Here is a 26,713-nt window from a genome sequence, read left to right as displayed (position 1 = left end):
AGCTGGGCTCCTCCAGCAGGTCTTGCCTCAGGGGCTGCTTCCCTGAGTTGGGGCTGTGGGCGGGACCCAGACTTGCAGGATCAGGCCCGAACCACCGGCACATGTCTGTGCTGGGGAGGAGAGTGCTAGGGAATCTACGTCTGTCATGCACTTGCTGGGCGCCCACGGAGTCAGCCTCCAGGTGTGCGGGGCTGCAGACCCCAGCCAGGGGCCCTGGGAGCCTGGTGCTCTTCGTGAGCCGCTGAGTCTTGGCTGCCAAGCAACCGCTCGAGGATTCCTGCACTTACCTTTCCCTTCCCTCTCACAGAGCTCTCACTGCTGGAGCCCTTGGCAGTGTGCAATCCACCAGGCCCTAAGCAATCCCCAAGGACCCCTGGGGCCTAGGTTCAAAGGCAAGGGAGGAGCGGAGCTGAGCCCAGGAAGGCTCCAGTGGCTTCTCCCAGCCTTGCGCAGCATGCTCCTTCCTGGGGAGGTAGCGTAAAAGCAAGGCAAGTCTGGGCAAGGCTCGCCCATGGCAGAGAAGCCTCGCGCCAGGAACTCTGCCAGATCGGGCCTCTGATCAGAGCTGGAACTCTGCTGTACTGGAGGCACACTTGGCCTGGGCAAGCAGGGATTTCAGCTTGACGGGGCTGGGCTGCCTCCTCTTTCCCCGAGGTGGCTCGCTTCCCTCTTGGCTGTGCACTCGCCGATCAGGCGGGGGCGCAGGGCTCCTCCAGCAGGTCTTGCCTCAGGGGCTGCTTCCCCTGAGTTGGTGCTGTGGGTGGGAACCCAGACAGGCAGGATCAGACCCCAACCACTTGCAGATGTCTCTGCTGGGGAGGAGAGTGCTAGGGAACCTACGTCTGTCATGCACTTGCTGGGCGCCCACGGAGTCAGCCTCCGGGTGTGCGGGGCTGCAGACCCCAGCCAGGGGCCCTGGGAGCCTGGTGCTCTCCGTTAGGCGCTGAGCCTGGGCGGCCAAGCAACCGCTGGAGGAGCCCTGCACCTGCCCTTCCCTTCCGTCTGACAGAGCTCACACTGCTGGAGCCCTTGGCAGTGTGCAACCCACTGGCATCTAAGCCCTCCCCAAGGAGGCCTGGGGCTTTGGTGCAAAGGCAAGGCAGAAGAGGAACTGAGGCCAGGAAGGCGCCAGTGGCGTCTCCCAGCCTCGCGCAGCGTGCTCCTTCCTGGGCAGGAAGCCTAGCAGCGATGCAAGTCTGGGCAAGGCTTGCCCAGGGCAGAGCAACCTCCCGCCAGTAACTCTGCTAGATCGGGCCCCTAACGAGAGCTGAATCTCTGTGGTACTGAAGTCGCACTGGGCTCCGCCCAAGCAGGGCTTGCAGCTGCTCGCGGCTGGGCTTCCTCACGCGGCTGGGCTGCCTTTCTTCCCTGGAGTAGGCTCTTTTCCCCGCATGCTGTTCACTTGGCTTCCGGGGGGGGGGGGGGGGCACGCTCTGTTCCTGCTGCAGGTCTTGGCTCAGGGGCTGCTCCCCCTGAGCTGGGGCTGTGGGCGGGAGCCCAGACAGGCAGGGGCAGGCCCCAACCAGCTGCACACCCCCCTGCTGGGGAGCAGAGGGCTAGGGAAGCTACGTGTGTGAGGCAGCTGCTGGGCGCCCACGAGTCAGCCTCCCAGGCATTCTTCAAGCCTCAGCCCACCAGGGCAGGCTAATAAAGAACTATGGACCCTCTTAGCCCTCACTTTAACCTATAACCCTAATGGTAACGCCCCGAACTCTAAGAAGAGGGGGGTCCCCGAATTCTAACCTGAACCCGAACCCTAACAAGTGGGGGGGGTTGCCCGAACCCTAACCCTAAGCTTAACAATAAACCTCTAAAATAAAAAAATTTTCTGGTCTAAGCCCTGGCTCTTGCAGTCCCCTGCCCCTTAAAAGCGAAAAGGTCAGACTAGAGACTTGAACTCCTGATTTAGAGGCCGTAGTCTGCCTGCCTACTGGCCCGCCTAACCCCTATGATACAGAGGCTTACTGCTTTCAGCAGGGCTCCCGAACCCTCTTCAAGCCTCGGCCCGCCAGGGCAGGCTAATAAAGAACTATGGGCCCTATTAGGGCTCACTTTAAGCTGTAACCCCAACACTAATGCTAACCCTAACCGTAACCCGAACCCTGACCCTGACATGAACCCTAACCCAAACCCGAACTCTTAGAAGAGGGGGGATCCCCAAATTCTAACCCTAACCCTGAACCCGAACCTGAACAAGTTGGGGGGTTGCCCGAACCCTAACCCTAAGCTAAACAATAAACCTCTAAAATAAAAATAAACGTTCCTGGTCTAAGTCCCGCCTGTTGCTGTCCCCCGCCCCCTAAGAGCAAAAGAGTTAAGCTGCAGACTTGAACTCCTGACTTACAGACCATCGTCTGCCTGCTCACCAGCGCACCTAACCGCTACGCTACAGAGGCTTGCTGTTCTGACAGAGCTCCCGGACCCTCTTCAAGCCTCTGCCCGCCAGGGTCTGGCTCTATAGACTATCATGGCTGTCCTAGGTCATCTTTGCTTTCTATAGTCATAGTTTTATCCCTAAATCATAGACAGATCAGCTGAGAAAAAGCTTGGATTGTCTCGGTGGGGTGGATTTGCTTGTCCTTGTGTTTCACCTGGAGGCAGTCGCGGTCCCGCGGGCCTGTCCTGGAAGGGGGCGTGGGGGTGGGGCGCACCGTGAGCGCGTCGGGGGCGGGGCGAGCCTGGGCGGCTGGTCAGGAGCGCGGCTCACGTGAGCGGGTCTGGGGCGGGATGAACATGGCGGCGCGTCGGGGGCCAGGGCTCTCAGGGCTCGCCATTGCAGCTGGGAATGCTCGTTTCGTGGGCTCCTGGGTCCCCGTCGATTGGCATCCAGCGAGTAGAGCGCAGGGCTGTGGGCCACAGGTAAGGGAACTCGGACTGGGTGGAGCAGGGAACCATGTATTCTGCCCTCTTTGTTTGCAGTCTCGGAGCCGACTAAAATGGCGGTCGCAGAAAAGCCTCGCCTTTGGGGCCAAGGGTTTTGCCGCTTTACCCCTTTGCATAAAGCTCAGACCCGCGCGGTTTTCCCAAGCAGCCTAGTGTGTTGCTTCCTACAGGCCTGGAGAGGATAACAGGCAGGAAGGCCAGGGGTCTCCAGCCAGAGAAAATAGACTGCAAGTGTCAGACGTTTTTTTCTCTGTCTTAAGAGGCAGGAGGAGACAAAAGAGTGCTGCATTTTTTTTTCTCCATCTTGATACAAATTTAAAAGGAGGTTTCTCTGAAAATTCTGTGTTGCCATGACCACTCCTGGCTCCACCTGAATTTAACTTTTCTCAAACCTTGAACTAAGCAATGCATTTTTCTTATGGAAATGTTTGTCTTAAGGTATGCTAATGTGCTATGTATTTACCCAAGGCTCTGTCTTCAGGTCACTTCCCCCTAAAGGCTCAGAAACGACTTGACAAACCAGTATGTTTTACTCATACCTTGTTCTCTTAATCTATGTGAATGAAACTATATATTTGCTTGGAAATCTGCCTTTCTTCAAGATTCATGTCCATCATTTTATGGCCTGGGATGACTCATCTGCTGCCAATGTTATCTCAATGCTTGCTGTGGGTGAGGGGCCTGGTGCCACTCTCTGAGACATTGTCTTTCTTTCATTAGCAGACTGCTAGTGGCTCTATAACATCTGGCTAAAGACTAGCAGGGGGTACTCTTTCTTCCCCCTTTTAATGTCTATGTCAGCAGCTCTCTCGATCTCTTTTATACTTTAATAAAACTTTTAAACAGAAAACCTCTGAGCCATCAAGCTTCTTCACTTGCCCTGGATTGAATTCTCTGGAGGCCGAGAATGCTGGCATCTTTTGTGGTTTAGCAGCCACGTTTCAGCCTTTTGTAATTCATATTGAATCTTCATTTCAGATTGAAGATGCCTTCCACGGTATTGCCAACTGAAGCCTTTTCATCACTATGGAGTATCTGTCCATGTCTTTAGGGTATTTTTCAGCAATCATGTATCATTTCCAGTGTGCCAGTCTTGTCATCCTCATTCTGTCCATAGCAAAGTCTTTTATTACTGTTGATATGATTGAAAGGGAATTGTTTGTTTAAATTCCCTTTCAGATTGTTATTTGCTGGTGTATACAGATAACACTGTGTCATCATTCATTTGTATCAGTTTGGACAGCTTGATAGTTGTCTTTAGTTTCTTTAATTTCTCATAATTTAAGATGACCCTGGCTCATATATTTACAGTCTCACCCCTAGTCTCAGTCATTTCTTCAAAGAACTGTCCCTTTATTAACATTACATTATTTTTGACTGTGCTGGGTCTTTATTGCTCGTTTGTCTAGTTGTAGTGAGCAGAGGCTACCCTCTAGTTGCTGTGCCATGGCTTCTCATTGCAGTGCTTTCTCTGTTTGCAGAACTTGGGCTCTGGAGCATGCAAACTTCAAGAGTTGTTCAAGGGCTTCGTTGTCCCTGGGTGTGTGGAATCTTCTACACAGGGATTGAACCCGTGTTCCCTGCATCGGTAGGCAGATTCTTTACCACTGGGCCATCAGAGATGTTTCCTGTTCCCTTTTATTAGAGAATGATATTTAAAACATACATGTAGGAGCTCAATATGCTCACCTTTGAACATATTCAGTTAAAGGTAATTTGTGATGTCTCCAACCTGATCCACCACGACATGGACATTGTAACGTTTCCTTTTGTTTATCTGTAACTTTGCCTTCCAATGGTAAGATACCTGGCTTCCACCGCTTGTCATACACAGAATTCAGTGCTTGTCCCATGTGGTTACTGAAAAAAAAAAACCTGTCAGATTGTCTTTCAAAGGGGGCTCTGCATGCATTGCACCAGTATCTTGAGTATGTTTTTCTATGATAGTTTACTATCAGTATACCCTCAGTGGCCTATTTCAGTCACTACCAATTATGAATGGGCTTGTTTGCTCTAGTGTTCTTGGACAATTTGAGTACAGTTTCTTTGTCAGATATGCATTTTTTTAGGAAAACAGTTTTATTGATTGTTGGCTGTGTTGCATCTTTGTGTGTGGGCTTTTCTCTAGTTTTGGTGAGCATGGGCCATAACTAGTGGTTTGCAGGCTTCTCACTGCAGTGTCTCCTCTTGTTGAGGGGCACAGGCTCACGGGCTTCAGTGGCTGCAGCATGTGAACTCGGCATCGTGGCTTCCAGGATCTAGAGCACAGGTTCGGCTGTTGTGGCACACAGACTCCATAGGATGTGGAATCTTCCCATCCTAGGGATCGCACATGCATCTCCAGCACTGGCAGGTGGATTCTTTACTATGGAACCACCAGGGCATATTTTAGATTCTAGTTTTCCACACATGTATCTAGTGAAAGAGGCCAGGATCAAGAGGCATGGCAGCTGGGAATCCTCAGCCCCAGCTCTGGTGTGCTATCCAAAGCTCTGGGGCCTTTGGTGAGCAGCTCAGCTTCCCTGGGACTGTTTCCTCCCATCAGAAATGCCCTGCTTTTGGACTGTAGCCCACCAAGCTCCTCTATCCCTGGGATTTCTGAGACCAGAGTACTGCAGGTGGTGCCATTTCCTTCTCTGCTGCTGCTGCTGCTGCTGCTGCGGCTGCGTCGCTTCAGTCGTGCCTGACTCTGCGCGACCCCATAGACAGCAGCCTACCAGGCTCCTCTGTCCCTGGGATTCTCCAGGCAAGAACACTGGAGTGGGTTGCCATGTCCTTCTCCAGTGCATGAAAGTGAAAAGTGAAAGTGAAGTCACTCAGTGAAGTCGTGTCCGTCTCTTAGTGACCCCGGGGTTGCAGCCTACCAGGCTTCTCTGTCCATGGGATTCTCCAGGCAATGGTACTGGAGCGGGCTGCCATTGCCATTTCCTTCTCTACAAGATAACGTTTTGAAGATATTTTCTCCTGGATATTGCTTTTGATGAAGGAAGGGGGATCCCTTCCCAGGGCTTGAGAGTGAGTTCTTGTCTGACACTGGGCAATGAGTTGTCTGAGGAGAGGAGTGCTGTCCAAGCGAGAGGCTTTATTGGGAAGGGCTGCCGGGGTGGAGGGCAGGAGGGTGAGGGAAACGGAGAGAACCACTCTGTCACGTGGCTCACAGTCTCAGGTTTTATGGTCATTGGGTTAATTTCTGGTTTGTCTCTTGCCAGGCATTCTGAATTGGGATCTCTCTTGGGGGCACACGCATCACTCAGCTGAGATGGATTCCAGCAATGTGGATCCTGGGAGGTTGGTAGGACCTCTGAACTGGAGCCTCCCATCACCTGACCTCTCCAGAATTCTGGTTGGTGGTAGCTTGTTCGTTCCTTGTTCCTTCCCAGGGCCTCCTGTTGTAAGATGACTCCTGCAAGTGTTTTCTTTTCTCTGTTGCCTGGCCAGGGTGGGTGGTCCGTGGTTCATTTAACAGTTTGTTTTTGGTTCTCTTGAGTAAGGTCCTCCACGGGGTAAATGTATGAAATGATAAAAGGCAATGTTTTAACTAATTTATATTCATAATTTGGTAAGTTGGCTTGTTTTGTGTATGTTAGACCTGATTACCAGACCAAAGGTCATGTAGAACTTTAGTAGTTTTCTAAAATTCTATAGTTTTTAAAATGGAGTTACCTTGTTGCAAAGTTTGTGTTTATGTTCAGATTTTTTAAAAGTTATTTCTTTTTAGTTGATTGATCATTGCTTTACAATATTGGTTTGATTTGTCATACATCCACATTAGGTGTACCTATGTCCTCTTGCTCTTGAATCTCCCTCCCACCTCGCACGCATTCCCACCTCTCCAGGTTACTACTGAGCCCCAGTTTGAGTTCCCTGAATCATACAGCAAATTCCCATTGGTTGTCTATTTACAAATGTAGGTGTACCTGCATCCATGCTGCTCTCTCCATTCATCTCACCCTCTCCCTCTTGTTCCCCACCCTCGTCTGTAAGTCTGTTCTCTATGTCTGCACCTCCATTGCTGCTCTGTGAACAGACTCGTCAGTACCATCCTTCTAGATTCCATGTTTTTCTCTCTTTGACTGACTTCCCTCCCCTTTATTAGAACAAACTCAAATGTGTTCCTTTTTATGGCTGCATTCCATGCAGGCTCTGATTGTTCCTTAGCCATGTTTTGCGGAGGGTCATGGAGCTATTCTGCTCCATTTCAGTTTGGGCTTCCAGTCTGAGTGCTCACAGCAGAGCTGCTTCTGGGTGAGCCCTCTGAGGTCTGTGAGCACCGGGCTGCCCGCTCTTCTCTTGTGGCCCGCAGGGGGCGCCAAAGGCCCCTCTGACCCGCGGGCGCAGGACGCTTTGCCTTTAGACTCTGCTCCGTGAGCAGCTGGCGGGAGCTTTGTCTCCTCAGGACCATCAGGGCTCAGGCTTCTGGATAACAGGGCTGCATCCAGGCTGAGAGGAGCAGGGTTGCCTCAGTGCCCACCAGCAGGGAGGCGCTGCAAGAGCGAAAAATGAGGATGGAGTAGACGTTTCCTGTGTCCAGCTGAGGGCTGACTGGAGGTCCATCTCAGAGGACTCAGGGGGAAAGAGCTCCGTGTGCAAAGCGGTGGGTTTTCAGTTAGATTTGCGTTAGATGATGTAGAGGATGAACACTGATGTTCTTCCGTGTAGGTGGCCATTTTCCTGTCACTGTTTCTTGAGAAGACTGTCCTTTCCTCTTCGCTCGTTCCTGGTTTGATTTTCAGGAACTGACCATGTACAGGTGGGTTCGTTTCTGGGCTCTCTATTCTCTCCTGGAGTCCATGTGTCTGTGTTCCTGCCAGTTCCTCACTGTGGTGGTCACTACAGCTCCGTGATGTAGTTTGAAGAGGGATAGGAAGATGCCTCCAGCTGTGTTCCTCTTTCTCAGAGTCTTTTTGGCCGTTTAAGGTCCTGTTCAACAGTAGCAGCCTAATATTAGGAATATTTCTATTTCTGTGAAAAATGCCATTGAATATTATTTTGTGATTGCAGTCCGTGTATTTGTTGATGACTTTGGTTGGAATGGACCTTTTAATTCCTCATTGTTCCAGTGCATGAGCGTGGAATAATTTTCTGTGTGTTTGTATTTTCTTTGGTTTCTTTATCAGTGCCTTCTAGTTTTCTGACTACTGGTTTTTTATGTTCTTGATTAAGTTTGTTGCTAGATGTTTTATTTAAGTGGGATTTTCTTAATATTTTTTTCCTGATTGTTATTAGTGTATAGAAATGCAAGTGATTTTTGGACTGTAAAGGGTAGTATTTTATGATTGTAAATTAATCCAAAATGATTCAGCTTTACTGAATGTAGTCTAACAACTTTTTGTGAAGTGATGTGGAACATTTTATCTGTAAGATCTGTTTCTCCTGCAGTAGGTCATCCAGAGGACCCAAGACATGGTGGTTACTAATAGACTTCCCACACTACTTCTTCATTCCACGTGGACTCCTTCACGGGCAGTGAGCATCGCAGCTTCCCTTGAACTTCATCTGGGTAAGTCTTGGCCTGTATCAGAAAGTTTCCTGCCTGTCTGCGCTAAATTTCTTTTGTGGTATTGACATGGTTGTTTTGAAACCTAGTATACTTTCCAGTCATTTAAAATGTACAGAAAATGCCTAGCAATGGGAACAAGTGCTAGCATTTGCCACATCATCTAAAATACTCTATGTGTTTTATCCAAAATGGGTACCTTCTGCAGAACCAGCACATAATCTCCAAAATCAGGAAATCATATGGTACCTACATTATAATGTAATCCACTGCCCCACTTCCACTTTTAGCAATTGTTCAAGTGTATGAATATATCTTTTGTTTCCATCTTCATCCTTTTTTCTTTATTTAGAGTGTTACTGAGATTTTCAGTTATTTGGACAAACTTGATGGATTGAAAGCAGACATGGTGAATAAGGGTTCTGGGTGGCCTTTTCTATGTGGATTTCTTTTTCACTGAAGATGGTTTTAATATTTATTCATGTGGTAACATGTATGAATCCTGCATTCTTTCTCCCCCCCCCATAGTAATTAAAAATAAATAATATGCCATTTACCATTTAGATATTTGTAAGCATACAGTGTTGTAGCAGACAACCTTTTCTTGTTTTGCAAACCAGTTTAATAATGTGCACCTTGTGCGTGCTTTGGAGAAACTCAGGAAACTGAGTCAGTGACTGAAATGGCCCAAGATATCACCTTAGATTCCATCTTCATCTGAAAACAAAACAGGCACTTTCTGGTGGTCCAGTGGCTGAGACTGGACACTCCCAAAGAAGGAGGCCCAGGTTCATTCCCTGATCCAAGAGCTAGATCTCCCATGCCACAAAGGAGAATTTGCATGTTGTAGCTAAATATCTGGCTTACCTCAATGAAGGTTGACCTGGCGCAGCCAAATTAAAAAAGAAACAAATATTTTACAGATACAACCAAAGGAAAGGAAGGGTATGGTTGTTGTGCAGATTTACGGCTTAGCTTTCCCTATCGATAGAAAAGAAAAAAGAGTTTCAAAAGACTGTGTCTCATCCTTCTATCTGGCATATAGAGAGGATTCCTTTGAAATGAGATTTCTCTGGTAAATGTGACTCACAGAAGAGCTGTCTTGAACTTGGGTTTCAGAGATGATCATGTGTCCTCTAAAAAAAAAAGTTAATTGGGTCCCACTAATTCTCATGCTGAGGTGGTATATTTTGTGGTAGCATTTGCTCCCCTTCACTTTGGATGTATCCCCATTTGTTTACACTGTCATCTACTGAAGACATCCTGATATTTGAAAGTTTTTAGTTATTACAAGTAGAGCTGTTGTATATAATCATGTGATACTTTTTGTCTGGACGTTTTCAAAGCTGTTTAGTAAGTGCTAGCCATATAGTATTCAGGTCACAGGTGAGCTTTGTTTAGCTGTGGAAAAATCCAGCTATGTTTCTCTGTGGCATGTGGGATCTTCTGGGGTAAGGGATCAAACTAGAGTGTCTTGCATTGTCAGGCAGATTCTTTACCACTGAGCCACCGGAGAAGTTGTGCCCTACCCCCGTTTTTTTTTTTTGAGTTTACTGGATCTAATAGGTGTGCAGTGCTACCTCACTGTTATTTTAGTTTGTAATTTCCTAATGATATGTGATTTTGAGTCTTTTTGATAGGCTTATTTGCTATCTTTATATTTTTGTAGGCCAGGTGTTTAGGTGTATACATTTTTTATGAGATTGTTCTAGATTTTTTGGTATATTTGGAGTACAATCCTTTATCAGATATGTATTTTATAAATATATTTTCCTGTGGCTTGTGTTTAAGTTTTGTGAATAAGGTTTTTCACAGTTTAAATGTCTAATTCTTTAAAGTTAATGTTATATATGTTTTATATCCTTTTTTGGATAGACTTTAGTGTGTTGTTGTTGTTGTTGTTAAATTTTATAAGCAGAAGTGAGGTACTGTAGATACAGTTTTAAGCTAAGCTGAGGTACCATAGATACAGTTTTGCCTTTTGTCTGTTAAGAAGTTTGAGTGAGTTTGGTGTACACTGTATATAACATTATGTCTACATTCATTTGACTGGATATAGCTTCCAATTATTTGTCTAATTGGTTTTGGAGATATCACGGGAAGTCAGTTTTTCCAAGGGAAACTGAGGTCCATGAAACATGAACTCTTTTCGATCGGTCGGAATCACTCTCTGCTATTTCTGACAGATTTGACTTGTTTGGATATCTCATATGAGTGGAATCACAGAACGTTTGTCTTTTCTTGGTCTGGTTTATTTCACATGATCTAATGACCATAAGGTTTGTCCACATTGTCGCATTGTCAGAATTACTGACTTTGAAGGGCCGAATCAGATTCCATTGTGTGTATACCACAGTTTGTTTATGGAATTGGCTGCCATGGACACTTAGATCACTTCTGTTTGTTTGCCAGTGTGAATCATGCTGTTGTGAGTATGACGGAAGAAGTATCCATTTTTTCAGCCCCCTTTCCCAATCCTTTTGGGTACATAGCTTGAATTGGAATCGAACTATGTATTTATTCCATGTGTTTGTTTTGGAGTCATTTCTGTAATGTCTTGCAGAGTGGCAGCACCATTTAATGTACTTTTTCGTATGGTGGAATACCGTTCAAGCTTCTGAATATACCTTGTGTTGCATATTCAGTCTCCCACCAACGGACACTTGAATGAGTTCTACCTTTGAGCTATTGTGAATGTCACTATGAGTATTTGTGTACCAGTTTTTGTTTGAATTATTAACAAGTACATTACTATATATAAAAGAAGCCACAAGGACCTACTGTACAGTTTAGGAAACTATTAAATATCTTATGATAATGTATAATGGAAGAGAATCTCAAAAGGAATATATGAAAAGCACATAGTAACCATGATATTTATTGTGCCAACACTATGAGTTATCATAGCACTACTCAACGTGTATTTATACATGTCAGTAAAATATTCACATCTGTAAGGATATTATAAAAAATTATATAAAAAATCAAGAATTCAAACAGAGATTAAATAAACTTCCTGTCATTGCTCATCATCATTTATACATTCATACTACCTGTAACACTCATTGTATAAGTGCTGGACTAGCAATTGATGTTCTCGTAAACCAAGAGATTGTGAAGGTGTAAGGAAATATAGCTTATTGAATTCCTTAATGAAGGATTATAGAACTCTATGTCCATGAAGTGAATGAAATTCCATTTTTTTGAACCACATTCTTACTAGAGTGATGAGCTTCCACCCCACCCAACGTTAGTTCACAATGAAATCCTGCAGTCCTCTGGCCTCAATGTCTGCTTCCTGCTACCAAGAAAGAAAAGATGAGGAAGTCCTGACAAAACCGATGCTATTTTTCTTTTTCTGATTTGTATTTTATCGCAGGGCTTGGCAAAAAGAGGGCCCAACCTGTTTTTAGAGTTCCATCCCAAGGGTTCCTCTGGCATGTTCCCTATGTTGACAAAGTGCTGATTATTTTCAACAAAGGACAATGATCTGCACTTCACTATCTGTTGCTTGAGCTGGAATAGCGGGCATCCCTTGAAGTGCATTCCTTCATGCTGAAGTAGGCATCCCTGAAGCAATAGTATAAGAGGAACACATTTATCACGTAGACATCACAGCCCATGCATTTGTAATAATTTTTCAGTTATACCCATCATCATCGGAGGAACTGACTTGTCCCAGTAACAACGAGAGTACCCAGTATAACAGTTCCTTGACTTATGAGTACTTCCTATGAGTACCCTTATGAGTACTTCTTCCAATATTGTTTCTCCTACTTTGGTCATGAACAGTAGAAGCTGATGGCAGTGGTCCTTGAAATGTATGTCGATTCCTAGGTGGCACAGTTGATAAATAAAAAATCTGCCTACCAGTGCAGGAGGGGGAAGTGATGTGGGTTTGATCCCTGGTTCCGGAAGATAACAATTCATACACATGTTTTATGTGAACCAGTTTGATACTCATGAGTTTTTTCTTCTGTATACAGAAAAACAAATGCTGTTCAAGGACACTGAAAGAACCCTGATGTTGAAAATCAGATCTGTATTGTGAGCAATGCTTAGATATCCATGAGTCGAAGCATAGTATTATGCCTATCATCCTTGTATTTCTCTCAGTGAAATATGTTGAGGAAAACTCTTCATTCGTGGCCTAGATTCACGAAGAAGCTAAATAGCATTCATCCTTTACGTTGACAACTGTGAATTTAAATCTCCTGTGAATCCTATGTGACAACCACACATACCAACATGAGTTATCAGTATTATATCAATATTTTTAGTCCTATTGTATGTCAACTAAAAAAATCAGTATATAATTGTACATGAAGTCAAGACATAAAATCAGTGCAAATACAAAATGTTCCATCCTTTGAGAAAGGGAGAAAAACATCTCTGTGCTTAGCCTATTGCATTTTTATGTATTAGACCCTTAAGTAGTTTATTCACCACACCCTGTGAATGATTCACAAATCTTCAGAGAAGAAAGGATCATTTCTCTTGAACAATGAGTAGTTCAACTATTCTCAAAGCAAAGCCATAAGTGAGTCTTATTTTGGGTGAGACCATGAAAACTCAGTGTTTTCATTATGCTTGTGCTTATGATGGGAGGAGGTCTGAGAAAGCACTTCTGAAGGTTTATTCATACCAGTCGTTCTCATATGTATCGAGTCTTTAAAGGTCGAATCACCAAGGTGTTGCTTCTACACTTGTACTAGGCTGAGCAGCAACATTCCCTTTCTCCGTAAGTGCAGTAGACGTGTTCCCAACCTGTCTGTCTTCTGTCCTCTGGAGTATGCATTGCTTGAGCTCATCACAGCCTAGTAGATGGAAATCATCAGGATATTCTGGAAACCCTTTTTATTTCAGTCTGTTCAGGAGGTTACCACTGCTGCAAACCTCTGGATTTTACCAAGCGCTTTTAACAACCTCAGATGAAGGATATAAGTCAACACTGGTGACAGCCACGGGCTTCCATGGCCTATCCATGATTGTTGGCTTTGCTTTCATAATCATCCTGTTTCTTATACCAGCTAAACTGTCAGTGTATTTTTTAATTACCATTTTATCTTTGATGGTTTTTAGAGCTATTATGGATTTTCCTATATATCTTCACTTATCGGTGAGGGTCTTATGTTAGTAGTAGTTATGACAACTGACTTTCTGTCTGTTAGCTGTGGCAGAATAAAAAAAGAATGACCCACTGTATATTATTAATATTATGTATCAATATATTGTTAGTTTTATTGTTTGCAGTCATCCAATTCCAAGTTTCTGAAATAAACTTTCAGAAAAATCACATCCTTTTGAATGCCCATTTGACTGAATAGGAGCACGGAAATGTTCTTCCATAAAATTGTTTACAGTTTCCATTCCGTTTCTCCTGTTTGATGTAGATATTGGCCTTTGGTTCTATCAGTAGCTTTGCAAGTAAAAAAAAAAATTAATTAGAGCTCGTATGGTAATTTTACTGTTAGCAATAAGTTTAGCATAAAATGAACACAGAAGAGGTTACAGTAGACCAAATATGAAAGTCAGTTTAAAAGAAAACATAGTGTTGAATGTTTACAGTAGGAATATAGTTATGAAGTTCCTTTATTATTATTCTATCCTTTCCTTTTGTTTTGCAGGGGTGTTAATGTACAGATTCCAGTACTATGGCTAGAGCGAATAATAGTATCATTATTCTTGAGAGCAACTCTACTAAGTCTTCACGCTCATGTCACTCAAGGTTTTTTAATACCTATTATGTTAGTCGTGTTTGTAGTTTGTGAAGTCACATAAGTTGCATTCATTCAAGCAATAGTATCAAACAGCTATGGCATCAATTATAGATGTGAATCGATATCGAATGTGAATCCATTTCACTGTGACAAGTTATTATTGTAGATATTCTATTCATGCCAGTAACAAAGCTGTGCAGAAATAATACAATGTTTATTAAGAAAATAAGATTTACTAATTTGTTTTATTATTCTATTTCTTTTAAACAGATTTAATGACAACAGGCTCAACTTTTCATTCACTTGTATGACTATGAGCGGTTTGACCAAGTTGAAGAAGATGACTCGTTTGTAGTCTTCCTCATCAGCTCATTCCATCTACTGGCTTTAAAATCATTTAGTACAGAGCTCACCGTCTAGGTGTTCATCCAGTGTTTTGTTTGCTTATCATGCAGGATCATTTTAAAAGGAAAAGTATGTGTGTATGAGTTAGAGCTCTGATCCCAGGAGTCCATGTAGAAGCTTCCCCTGAGAAATGTATCGTTTTTGCACCAATGCTACTGAAATGTGTGAATGTGGTATACCACGCGTCCCAATAAGTGTAAACAGCGTCATAGGCTACTTATTTGAAATGACCAGTACTCATGACATTCCATTCAACTGAGGACTAAATATAGCCAACGTAGGCTGTGTTTGCCAAATAGACTTTGAAGTATTCTTCACACAGTCCTTCATCGATGCCAGTTTTCAGATCGAAGAAACCCTTGCTCCATGAAGTTTGTGAACACATATACTCATGTTTTGTTTGAGATTTTAAAGTCATTCTTCAGTTTTGTTGGAGGAATGGTTCTGTATATGCCCCGTGGATCCCCAAATCCACTGATGTTCATGTGTCTTGGGGCTTCCCAGGTGGTTCTAGTGGTAAAGAACATGCAGAACATACCCATGCAGGAGACATGGGAGGTATGGATTCCATCCCTGGGGCAGGAAGATCTCCTGAGGGAGAGCATGGCAACCCCCTCCAGTATCTTTGCCTAGAGAATCTCATGGAGAGAGGAGCCTGGTGGGGCCTAGTCCATATGATCCCAAGGAGTTGGACACAATGTAAGTGACTTCGCACAGCACATGATTCGTTGTCATAGCTAATATAATGGAGATGACATAAAAAGAAGCACCAGCGGGCGAAAGTCAATATCCATCACTTTTAAACTTTGGAATGTATTGTGATATTTTACATCCATATTTGTATGACTTGATAGTTGGAGAATCGATGCATGTGAAGGCCTGGTTGTGTTATATGTATGTTGAGGGAAGATATATTTTTATGTGGTTTGACATATAGGTCCCATTTCATTCGTAGACATATGCATACTCATCACTTATCATCATTTTTTTTTTTTGAAAAGACCATTGTTTGGAAAGGTTGTTGTCTAACCATGAAAGATGCTTGAATTCTTGGGCTCCTTAGAGGAAGAATTCAACCCGGGGCCAGTGATGAGGGTTGATCAGTCAGAGCTTTTGTGTCCCAACGTTTTATTAAAGTATAAAAGAGAGAAAGCTTCTGACATAGACATCAGAAGGGGGCAGAAAGAGTGCCCCCCTACTCATCTTTGGCTGGATGTTATCTAGCTACTAGCAGTCTACTCATTAGAGAAAGGAATGGCAGCAGACCCCTCACCCACAAGATATATGGAGATGACCGTGGCACCAGGTGAGTCATCCTGGGCCATAAAACGATTGATATGAGCAAATGGATAGCTTCATTCACATAGATCAGGAGAGCCATGTATGAGTAAAGCATATTGGTTTGTCAAGTCAGTTCTGAGCCTTTAGGCAGAACCTACTTGAAGATAGAGTCTAGGGTAAATACATAGTACATTCACATAGCTTAAGGCAAACCTTTCCATGAGAAAAATGCCTTGGTCAGCTCAAAGTATGAGAAAAGTGAAGTTCAGGCGGAACCAGGTGTCATTATAGCAACACAGAATTGTAAGAGAAAATCTCTGTTTAAATTTGTATCAAGAAGGGGAAAAAAGATAACAGCTTGTTTCCTCCTGCCTCGGAAGTGACAGATAACAACTGTCTGACACTTGCACCCCATTTCCTCCCTTTGGAGACCCCTGGCCTTCCTGGCTGTTACCCTCTCAGTTTCATTCATTGAGCGTTTTCTGCCTTGTGAAACATTGGGCATAGAAGTATGTGTTTATTTAGGGGTATTTCATCCAATTTCATTTAAATGCATATGTGAATTAGAAAGTTTGACATGCTGTTGCTTTGTATACCGATTGGGAAATGTGAGCCTCCAAGCTTAATTTAGTTTTTCATGTTCATTTTTCTTTTTAGGGGTACAAAGAAAAATAATATGACTGTTAAGATCAGCTTTCGTATTTTTTGCCAAATATGAATTGGGATCACATCGATCAGAGATGAGTCTGTGCATGAAAGCCCTAATAACTAATGCTAATTGACTTCACTACCATGGGATGTTTTCATATCTATTGAGGATTTACTTCATGTATTTCGATTTTAACTTTCTGTCTCACAGCCTTGTTTGTAGATCAAAGCTATTTGAAATTGTCATCTGGTTTCAAATGGCTTGTGAGGTTATTCATGAGTGGTTCATAAAACCGAATGGATTGTACGTAGCCATACTTTGTTGTCATTCTATGAATTTGAAGAATGTCTGAAGAATGTCTGCAGTTATGCCTTAAAGATTCATACAATTGATGTCCAATATTTATCTCAATAGACTTGCTTTCAATTTGTAGTTTCCTATGCGTATGTCTTTCTTTATGGATTTGGGTAGAACTTGTATTGGAACACTGAAAAATCTGTGATATCAACCGTGCTGACCTTTCTGGTGGTCATCATTAAGATTTTCACGCTCTATGGATCCTAGTGGAAACAGGTGCTGTTCATCCTACTTTTGTGAAGATTGAACTCATCGTAGAAAGTGGAATTTGTTGAAATATTTATGGTATAAATAAATCTTGTCTCTATAATTACCCAGAGTCCTGGTGCGTATTTGATTGCTAAGTTATAAAATGTATGAGATAGATGTGATCCATCAATGGCGACTGGATAAGTGGTGGAGAGGTATTTTGGTGATGCAAGAGATTTAAATGATGTGATCATAGTATTTATATCCCTTTTATGTGGATAATGGGTCTTGGATCCATGTTTGAAACCTTACAACCTCGTCTTTTGTTATGCATGGGAAGTGTCAAAAATGAAGAAGATGCGGGTAGGTACTTCAAGGGTAAGTATAGGGCTGAGGGCGTGACTATGATGTGGGTTAGGGTTAGGATGTGGATGGGGGTCCGGTTAGGGTAGGGTAAAGGTTAGAGTTCGTGGAACAGCCCTCCAAACTTGTTAGGGTGAGGGGTGAGGTGTGAGGGTTCAGGATGAGGGTGAGGGTAAGGATTCAGGGTGAGGGTTAGGATTCAGGATGAGGGTGAGGATTCAGGGAGAGGGTGAGGGTGAGGGTTCAGGGAGAGGGTGAGGGTGAGGGTTCAGGGAGAGGGTGAGGGTGAGGGTTCAGGGTGAGGGCGTGGGTGAGGGTAAGGGTTCGGGGTGAGGGTTCAGAGTGAGCGTTCAGGGTGAAGGTGTGGGCCTCACATCTGATACAGGATTGTACTCCAAATATACCCATCCCTTCCCTTGAACAGACCTCTCACTATGGGAGCCCTTGGCAGTGTGGAACCCACCGGCCCCTAAGGCCTCCCAAAGGACGCCTGGGGCCTAGGTGCAAAGGCAATACAGGAGTGGAGCTGAGGCCAGGAAGGCGCCAGTGGCGTCTCCCAACTTTGCAAAGGCTGCTCCTTCCTGGGTAGGAAGCCTAGCAGCGAGGCAAGTCTGGGCAAGGTTCGCCCAGGGCAGAGCAGCCTCGCACCAGGAACTCTGCCAGATCGGGCCTCTGAGCAGAGCTGGAGCTCTGCCATCCTGGAGGCGCACTCGACTCCGCCCAAGCAGGGCTTGCAGCCTAAGGCGGCTGGGCTGCTTCGTCTTCCCCCTAGGAAGCTCGATTCCCGCATGCTGTTCACTCGGCTTCCAGGCGCCGGCTCCCTGCCCCTCCTTACGGTCTAGGATCAGGGGCTGCTTCCCCTGAGCTGGGGCTGTGGGCAGGAGCCCAGACACACAGGTGCAGGACCCAACCACCTGCACACGTCTCTGCTGGAGAGGAGAGCGCTAGGGAACCTACGTGTGTGAGGCAGCTACTGGGCGCCCACGGAGTCAGACTCGAGGTGTGCGGGGCTCCAGAGCCCCGCCAGGGGTCCAAGGAGCCTGGTGCTCACCGTGCGGCGCTGAGTCTGGGCTGTCAAGCAACCGCTGGAGGAGACCTGCACTTGCCCTTCCCTTGCCTCTGACAGAGCTCTCCCTGCTGGAGCCCTTGGCAGTGTGCAACCCACCGGCCCCTAAGCCATCCCCAAGGACGCCTGGTGCAAAGGCAAGGCAGGAGCAGAGCTGAGGCCAGGAAGGCGACAGTGGCATCTCCCAGGCTCAAGGAGCCTGCTCCTTCCATGGCAGGAAGCCTAGCAGCCAGGCAAGTCAGGGCAAGGCTCGGCCAGGGCAGAGCAGCCTCAGACCAGGAACTCTGCCAGATCGGGCCTCTGAGCAGAGCTGGAGATCTGCCATACTGGAGGCGCGCTCAGATCCAGCCAAGCAGGGCTTGAGCCGCACGTGGCTGGGCTGCCTCTTCTTACCTCGAGGAGGCTTGCCACCTTGAATGCTCTTCCTTCGGCTTCCAGGCGCGGAAGCTCTGTGCCTCCTGCAGGTCTTGGCTCAGGGGCTGCTTGCCCTGAGCTGGGGCTGTGGGCGGGAGTCAAGACACGCAGGGGCATACCCCAAACTGCTGCACACTTCTCTGCTGGGGAAGAGAGCGCAAGGGAACGACATGTGAGAGGCAGCTGATCGGCACCCACGGAGTCAGCCTCCAGGTATGCCGGGATGGAGACCCCAGCCAGTGGCCCTGGGAGGTGCGTTTCTTCGTGCGGCGCTGAGTCTCGGCGACCAAGCAACCGCTGGAGGATCCCTGCACTTGCCCTTCCCTTCCCTCTCACAGAGCTCGCCCTGCCTGAGCTCTTGGCAGTATGCAAGCCACCGGCCCCTAAGCATTACCCACGGACGCCTGGGGTCTAGGTTCAAAGGCAAGGCAGATGCGGAGCTGAGGTCAGGAAGGCGCCAGTGGCGTCTCCCAGGCTCACGCAGCCGGCTCCTTCCTGGGCAGGAAGCCTAGCAGTGAGGTAAGTCTGGGCAAGGCTCGCCCAGGGCAGAGCAGCCTCGCGCCAGCAACTCTGCCAGATCGGGCCTCTGAGCAGAGCTGGAGCCCTGCCGTCCTGGAGGCACACTCGGCTCCAGCCAAGTAGGGCTTGAATCAAAGGAGGCTGGACGGCCTCTTCTTCCCTCGAGGAGGCTCGCCTCCCCGCCAGCTCTTCACTCAGCTACCAGGTGGCGGCGCTCTGAGCCTCCTGCAGCTCTTGGCTCAGGGGCTGCTTGCCCTGAGCTGGGGCTGTGGGCGGGAGCCCAGGCACGCAGGGGCAGGCCCCAACCAGCTGCACACGTCTCGCCTGGGGAGGAGAGCGCTAGGGAAGCTACGTGTGTGAGGCAGCTGCTGGGGGCCAGGGAGTCAGCGTCGGGGTGTGCGGGGCAGCAGACCCCAGCCAGGGACCCTGGGAGCCTTTTGCACTCCGTGCGGCGCTGAGTCTGGGCAGCCCAGCAACCGCTGGAGGAGCCCTGCACTAGCCCTTCCCTTCCTTCGCACAGAGCTCTTCCTGCTGGAGCCCTTGGCAGTGTGCAAGCCACCGGCCCCTAAGCCCTCCCAATGGACGCCTGGGGCCTAGGTGCAAAGGCAAGGCAGGAGCGGAGCTGAGGCCAGAAAGGCGCCAGTGGCGTCTCCCAGCCTCGCGCAGCCGGCTCCTTCCTGGGCAGGAAGCCTAGCAGCGAGGCAAGTCTGGGCAAGGCTCGCCATGGGAAGCGCAGCCTCGCGCCAGCAACTCTGCCAGATCGGGCCTCTGAGCAGAGCTGGAGCTCTGCCGTCCTGGAGGCGCACTCGGCTCCAGCCAAGTAGGGCTTGAGACAAACGAGGCTGGGCTGCCTCTTCTTCCCTCGAGGAGGCTCGCCTCCCCGCCAGCTGTTCACTCGGCTTCCAGGTGGGGGCGCTCTGCGCCTCCTGCAGGTCTTGGCTCAGGGGCTGCTTGCCCTGAGCTGGGGCTGTGGGCGGGAGCCCAGGCACGCAGGGGCAGGCCCCAACCAGCTGCACACGTCACTGCTGGGGAGGAGAGCGCTAGGGAAGCTACGTGTGTGAGTCAGCTGCTGGGTGCCCAGGGAGTCAGCCTCCGGGTGTGCGGGGCTGCAGACCCCAGCCAGGGGCCCTGGGAGCCTGGTGCACTCCGTGCGGCGCTGAGTCTGGGCGGCCAAGCAACCGCTGGAGGAGCCCTGCACTAGCCCTTCTCTTCCCTCGCACAGAGCTCTTCCGGCTTGAGCCCGTGGCAGTGTGCAAGCCACTGGCCCCTAAGCCCTCCCAATGGACGCCTGGGGCCTAGGTGCAAGGGCAAGGCAGGAGCGGAGCTGAGGCCAGGAAGGCGCCAGTGGCGTCTCCCAGCCTCGCGCAGCCGGCTCCTTCCTGGGCAGGAAGCCTAGCAGCGAGGCAAGTCTGGGCAAGGCTCGCCGAGGGCAGAGCAGCCTCGCGCCAGCAACTCTGCCAGATCGGGCCTCTGAGCAGAGCTGGAGCTCTGCCGTCCTGGAGGCGCACTCGGCTCCAGCCAAGTAGGGCTTGAGCCAAACGAGGCTGGGCTGCCTCTTCTTCCCTCGAGGAGGCTCGGCTCCCCGCCAGCTGTTCACTCGGCTTCCAGGTGGGGGCGCTCTGCGCCTCCTGCAGGTCTTGGCTCAGGGGCTGCTTGCCCTGAGCTGGGGCTGTGGGCGGGAGCCCAGGCACGCAGGGGCAGGCCCCAACCAGCTGCACACGTTTCTGCTGGGGAGGAGAGCGCTAGGGAAGCTACGTGTGTGAGGCAGCTGCTGGACTCCCAGGGAATCAGCCTCCGGGTGTGCGGGGCTGCAGACCCCAGCCAGGGGCCCTGGGAGCCTGGTGCACTCCGTGCGGCGTTGAGTCTGGGCGGCCAAGCAACCGCTGGAGGAGCCCTGCTCTAGCCCTTCCTTTCCCTGGCACAGAGCTCTTCCTGCTGGAGCCCTTGGCAGTGTGCAAGCCACCGGCCCCTAAGCCTTCCCCAAGGAAGCCTGGGGCCTAGGTGCAAAGGCAAGGCAGGAGCGGAGCTGAGGCCAGGAAGGAGCCAGTGCCGTCTCCCAGCCTCGCTCAGCAGGCTCCTTCCTGGGCAGGAAGCCTAGCAGCGAGGCAAGTCTGGGCAAGGCTTGCCCAGGGTAGAGCAGCCTCGCGCCAGCAACTCTGCCAGATCGGTGCTCTCACCAGAGCTCGAGCTTTGCCGTCCTGGAGGCGCACTCGGCTCCAGCCAAGTAGGGCTTGAGACAAACGACGCTGGGCTGCCTCTTCTTCCCTCGAGGGCGCTCGCCTCCCCGCCAGCTGTTCACTCGGCTTCCAGGTGGGGGCGCTCAGCGACTCGTGCAAGTCTTGGCTCAGGGGCTGCTTGCCCTGAACTGGGGCTGTGGGCGGGAGCCCAGCCACGCAGGGGCAGGCCCCAACCAGCTGCACACGTCTCTGCTGGGGAGGAGAGCGCTAGGGAAGCTACGTGTGTGAGTCAGCTGCTGGGTGCCCACGGAGTCAGCCTCCGGGTGTGCGGGGCTGCAGACCCCTGCCAGGGACCTTGGGAGCCTTTTGCACTCCGTGCGGCGAAGAGTCTGGGCAGCCCAGCAACCGCTGGATGAGCCCTGCACTAGCCCTTCCCTTCCCTCGCACAGAGCTCTTCCTACTGGAGCCCTTGGCGGTGTGCAAGCCACCGGCCCCTAAGCGCTCCCAAAGGACGCCTGGGGCCTAGGAGGCCAGGAAGGCGCCAGTGGCGTCTCCCAGCCTCGAGCAGCCGGCTCCTTCCTGGGCAGGAAGCCTAGCAGCGAGGCAAGTCTGGGCAAGGCTCGCCCAGGGCAGAGCAGCCTCGCGCCAGCAACTCTGCCAGATCGGGCCTCTGAGCAGAGCTGGAGCTCTGCCGTCCTGGAGGCGCACTCGGCTCCAGCCAAGTAGGGCTTGAGCCAAAAGAGGCTGGGCTGCCTCTTCTTCCTTCGAGGGGGCTCGCCTCCCCGCCAGCTGTTCACTCGGCTTCCAGGTGGGGGCGCTCTGCGCCTCCTGCAGGTCTTGGCTCAGGGGCTGCTTGCCCTGAGCTGGGGCTGTGGGCGGGAGCCCAGGCACGCAGGGGCAGGCCCCAACCAGCTGCACACGTTTCTGCTGGGGAGGAGAGCGCTAGGGAAGCTACGTGTGTGAGGCAGCTGCTGGACTCCCAGGGAGTCAGCCTCCGGGTGTGCGGGGCTGCAGACCCCAGCCAGGGGCCCTGGGAGGCTGCTGCACTCCGTTCGGCGCTGAGTCTGGGCGGCCAAGCAACCGCTGGAGGTGCCCTGCACTTGCCTTTCCTTCCCTCTCACAGAGCTCTCCCTGCTGGAACCCTTGGCAGTGTGCAAGCCACCGGCTCCTAAGCCCTCCCTAAGGACGCCTGGGGCCTAGGTGCAAAGGCAAGGTAGGAGCGGAAATGAGGCCAGGAAGGCGCCAGTGGCGCCTCCCAGCCTCGCGCAGCCTGCTTCTTCTGGGCAGGAAGCCTTGCAGCGAGGCAAATCTGGGCAAGGCTCGCCCAGGGCAGTGCAGCCTCGCGCCAGCAACTCTGCCAGATCGGGGCTCTGAGCAGAGCTGGAGCTCTGCCGTTCTGGAGGCGCACTCGGCTCCAGCCAAGTAGGGCTTGAGCCAAACGAGGCTGGGCTGCCTCTTCTTCCCTCAAGGAGGCTCACCTACCCGCCAGCTGTTCACTCGGCTTCCAGGTGGGGGCGCTCTGCGCCTCCTGCAGTTCTTGGCTCAGGGGCTGCTTGCCCTGAGCTGGGGCTGTGGGCGGGAACCCAGCCACGCAGGGGCAGGCCCCAACCAGCTGCACACGTCTCTGCTGGGGAGGAGAGCGCTAGGGAAGCTACGTGTGAGAGGCAGCTGCTGGGCGCCCAGGGAGTCAGCCTCCGGGTGTGCGGGGCTGCAGACCCCAGCCAGGGGCCCTGGGAGCCTGGTGCACTCCGTGCAGCGCTGAGTCTGGGAGGCCAAGCAACCGCTGGAGGAGCCCTGCACTAACCCTTCCCTTCCTTCGCACAGAGCTCTTCCTGCTGGAGCCCTAGCCACGGGCCCCTAAGCTCTCCCCAAGGACGCCTGGGGCCTAGGTGCAAAGGCGAGGCAGGAGCGGAGCTGAGGCGAGGAAGGAGCCGGTGGCGTCTCCCAGCCTCGCGCAGCCGGCTCCTTCCTGGGCAGGAAGCCTAGCAGCGAGGCAAGTCTGGGCAAGGCTCGCCCAGGGCAGAGCAGCCTCGCGCCATCAACTCTGCCAGATCGGGGCTCTGAGCAGACCTGGAGATCTGCCGTCCTGGAGGCGCACTCGGCTCCAGCCAAGTAGGGCTTGAGCCAAAGGAGGCTGGGCTGCCTCTTCTTCCCTCGAGGGGGCTCGCCTCCCCGCCAGCTGTTCACACGGCTTCCAGGTGGGGGCGCTCAGCGACTCGTGCAGGTCTTGGCTCAGGGGCTACTTGCCCTGAGCTGGGGCTGTGGGCGGGATCCCAGGCACGCAGGGGCAGGCCCCAACCAGCTGCACACGTCTCTGCTGGGGAGGAGAACGCTAGGGAATCTACGTGTGAGAGGCAGCTGCTGGGCGCCCAGGGAGTCAGCCTCAGGGTGTGCGGGGCTGCAGACCCCAGCCAGGGACCCTGGGAGCCTTTTGCACTCCGTGCGGCGATGAGTCTGGGCAGCCCAGCAACCGCTGGATGAGCCGTGCACTAGCCCTTCCCTTCCCTCGCACAGAGCTCTTCCTACTGGAGCCCTTGGCAGTGTGCAAGCCACCGGCCCCTAAGCCCTCCCAAAGGACGCCTGGGGCCTAGGAGGCCAGGAAGGCGCCAGTGGCGTCTCCCAGCCTCGCGCAGCCGGCTCCTTCCTGGGCAGGAAGCCTAGCAGCGAGGCAAGTCTGGGCAAGGCTCGCCCAGGGCAGAGCAGTCTCGCGCCAGCAACTCTGCCAGATCGGGCCTCTGAGCAGAGCTGGAGCTCTGCCGTCCTGGAGGCGCACTCGGCTCCAGCCAAGTAGGGCTTGAGCCAAACGAGGCTGGGCTGCCTCTTCTTCCCTCGAGGAGGCTCGGCTCCCCTCCAGCTGTTCACTCGGCTTCCAGGTGGGGGCGCTCTTCCCCCCCTGCAGGTCTTGGCTCAGGGGCTGCTTGCCCTGAGCTGGGGCTGTGGGCGGGAGCCCAGGCACGCAGGGGCAGGCCCCAACCAGCTGCACACGTCTCTGCTGGGGAGGAGAGCGCTAGGGAAGCTACGTGTGTGAGTCAGCTGCTGGGCGCCCAGGGAGTCAGCCTCCATGTGGGCGGGGATGCAGACCCCAGCCAGGGGCCCTGGCAGCCTGGTGCACTCCGTGCGGCGCTGAGTCTGGGCGGCCAAGCAACCGCTGGAGGAGCCCTGCACTAGCCCTTCTCTTCCCTCGCACAGAGCTCTTCTGGCTTGAGCGCTTGGCAGTGTGCAAGCCACTGGCCCCTAAGCCCTCCCAATGGACGCCTGGGGCCTAGGTGCAAGGGCAAGGCAGGAGCGGAGCTGAGGCCAGGAAGGCGCCAGTGGCGTCTCCCAGCCTCGCGCAGCCGGCTCCTTCCTGGGCAGGAAGCCTAGCAGCGAGGCAAGTCTGGGCAATGTTCGGCCAGGGCACAGCAGCCTCGCGCCAGCAACTCTGCCAGATCGGGCCTCTGAGCAGAGCTGGAGCTCTGCCGTCCTGGAGGCGCACTCGGCTCCAGCTAAGTAGGGCTTGAGCCAAAAGAGGCTGTGCTGCCTCTTCTTCCTTCGAGGGGGCTCGCCTCCCCGCCAGCTGTTCACTCGGCTTCCAGGTGGGGGCGTTCTGCGCCTCCTGCAGGTCTTGGCTCAGGGGCTGCTTGTCCTGAGCTGGGGCTGTGGGCGGGAGCCCAGGCACGCAGGGGCAGGCCCCAACCAGCTGCACACGTTTCTGCTGGGGAGGAGAGCGCTAGGGAAGCTACGTGTGTGAGGCAGCTGCTGGGCTCCCAGGGAGTCAGCCTCCGGGTGTGCGGGGCTGCAGACCCCAGCCAGGGGCCCTGCGAGCCTGGTGCACTCCGTGCGGCGCTGAGTCTGGGCGGCCAAGTAACCGCTGGAGGAGCCCGGCACTAGCCCTTCCTTTCCTTCGCACAGAGTTCTTCCTGCTGGAGCCCTTGGCAGTGTGCAAGCCACCGGGCCCTAAGCCCTCCCAAAGGACGCCTGGGGCCTAGGTGCAAAGGCAAGGCAGGAGCGGAGCTGAGGCCAGGAAGGCGCCAGTGGCGTCTCCCAGCCTCGCGCAGCCGGCTCCTTCCTGGGCAGGAAGCCTAGCAGCGAGGCAAGTCTGGGCAAGGCTCGCCTTGGGAAGAGCAGCCTCGCGCCAGCAACTCTGCCAGATCGGGCCTCTGAGCAGAGCTGGAGCTCTGCCGTCCTGGAGGCGCACTCGGCTCCAGCCAAGCAGGGCTTGAGCCAAACGAGGCTGGGCTGCCTCTTCTTCCCTCAAGGAGGCTCACCTCCCCGCCAGCTGTTCACTCGGCTTCCAGGTGGGGGCGCTCTGCGCGTCCTGCAGGTCTTGGCTCAGGGGCTACTTTCCCTGAGCTGGGGCTGTCGGCGTGAGCCCAGGGACGCAGGGGCAGGCCCCAACCAGCTGCACACGTCTCTGCTGGGGAGGAGAGCGCTAGGGAAGCTACGTGTGTGAGGCAGCTGCTGGGCGCCCAGGGAGTCAGCCTCCGGGTGTGCGGGGCTGCAGACAAAAGCCACGGGCCCTGGGAGGCTGGTACACTCCGTTCGGCGCTGAGTCTGTGCGGCCAAGCAACCGCTGGAGGTGCCCTACACTTGCCTTTCTTTCCCTCTCACAGAGCTCTCCCTGCTGGAACCCTTGGCAGTGTGCAAGCCACCGGTCCCTAAGCCCTCCCTAAGGACGCCTGGGGCCTAGGTGCAAAGGCAAGGCAGGACCAGAGCTGAGGCCAGGAAGGGGCAAATGGCGTCTCCCAGCCTCGCGCAGCCTGCTTCTTCCGGGCAGGAAGCCTAGCAGCCGGGCAAGTCTGGGCAAGGCTCGCCGAGGGCAGAGCAGCCTCGCGCGAGCAACTCTGCCAGATTGGGCCTCTGAGCGGAGCTGGAGCTCTGCCGTCCTGGAGGCACACTCGGCTCCAGCCAAGTAGGGCTTGAGCCAAACGAGGCTGGGCTGCCTCTTCTTCCCTCGAGGGGGCTCGCCTCCCCGCCAGCTGTTCACTAGGCTTCCAGGTGGGGGGGCTCAGCGACTCGTGCAGGTCTTCGCTCAGGGGCTGCTTGCCCTGAGCTGGGGCTGTGGGCGGGAGCCCAGGCACGCAGGGGCAGGCCCCAACCAGCTGCACACGTCTCTGCTGGGGAGCAGAGCGCTAGGGAATCTTCGTGTGTGAGGCAGCTGCTGGGCGCCCAGGGAGTCAGCCTCCGGGTGTGCGGGGCTGAAGACCCCAGCCA

General features: G+C 51.7%; 1 long non-coding RNA gene across 1 annotated transcript; it reads left to right on the top strand.

Annotated features, from left to right (window-relative positions):
* Window positions 1–2,663: 2,663 nt before the first annotated feature.
* Window positions 2,664–17,111, top strand: LOC138440068 (uncharacterized). Its single transcript, XR_011256908.1, has 6 exons — window positions 2,664–2,859; window positions 4,365–4,471; window positions 6,093–6,226; window positions 8,263–8,383; window positions 14,371–15,204; window positions 16,444–17,111. It is a non-coding gene; the product is annotated as an uncharacterized lncRNA (long non-coding RNA).
* Window positions 17,112–26,713: the final 9,602 nt, after the last annotated feature.

Source organism: Ovis canadensis, chromosome 5 (genome assembly GCF_042477335.2).
Source record: "Ovis canadensis isolate MfBH-ARS-UI-01 breed Bighorn chromosome 5, ARS-UI_OviCan_v2, whole genome shotgun sequence".
In the NCBI taxonomy this organism is placed as follows: domain Eukaryota; kingdom Metazoa; phylum Chordata; class Mammalia; order Artiodactyla; family Bovidae; genus Ovis; species Ovis canadensis.
This window is presented reverse-complemented; position numbering and strand designations above follow the sequence as displayed.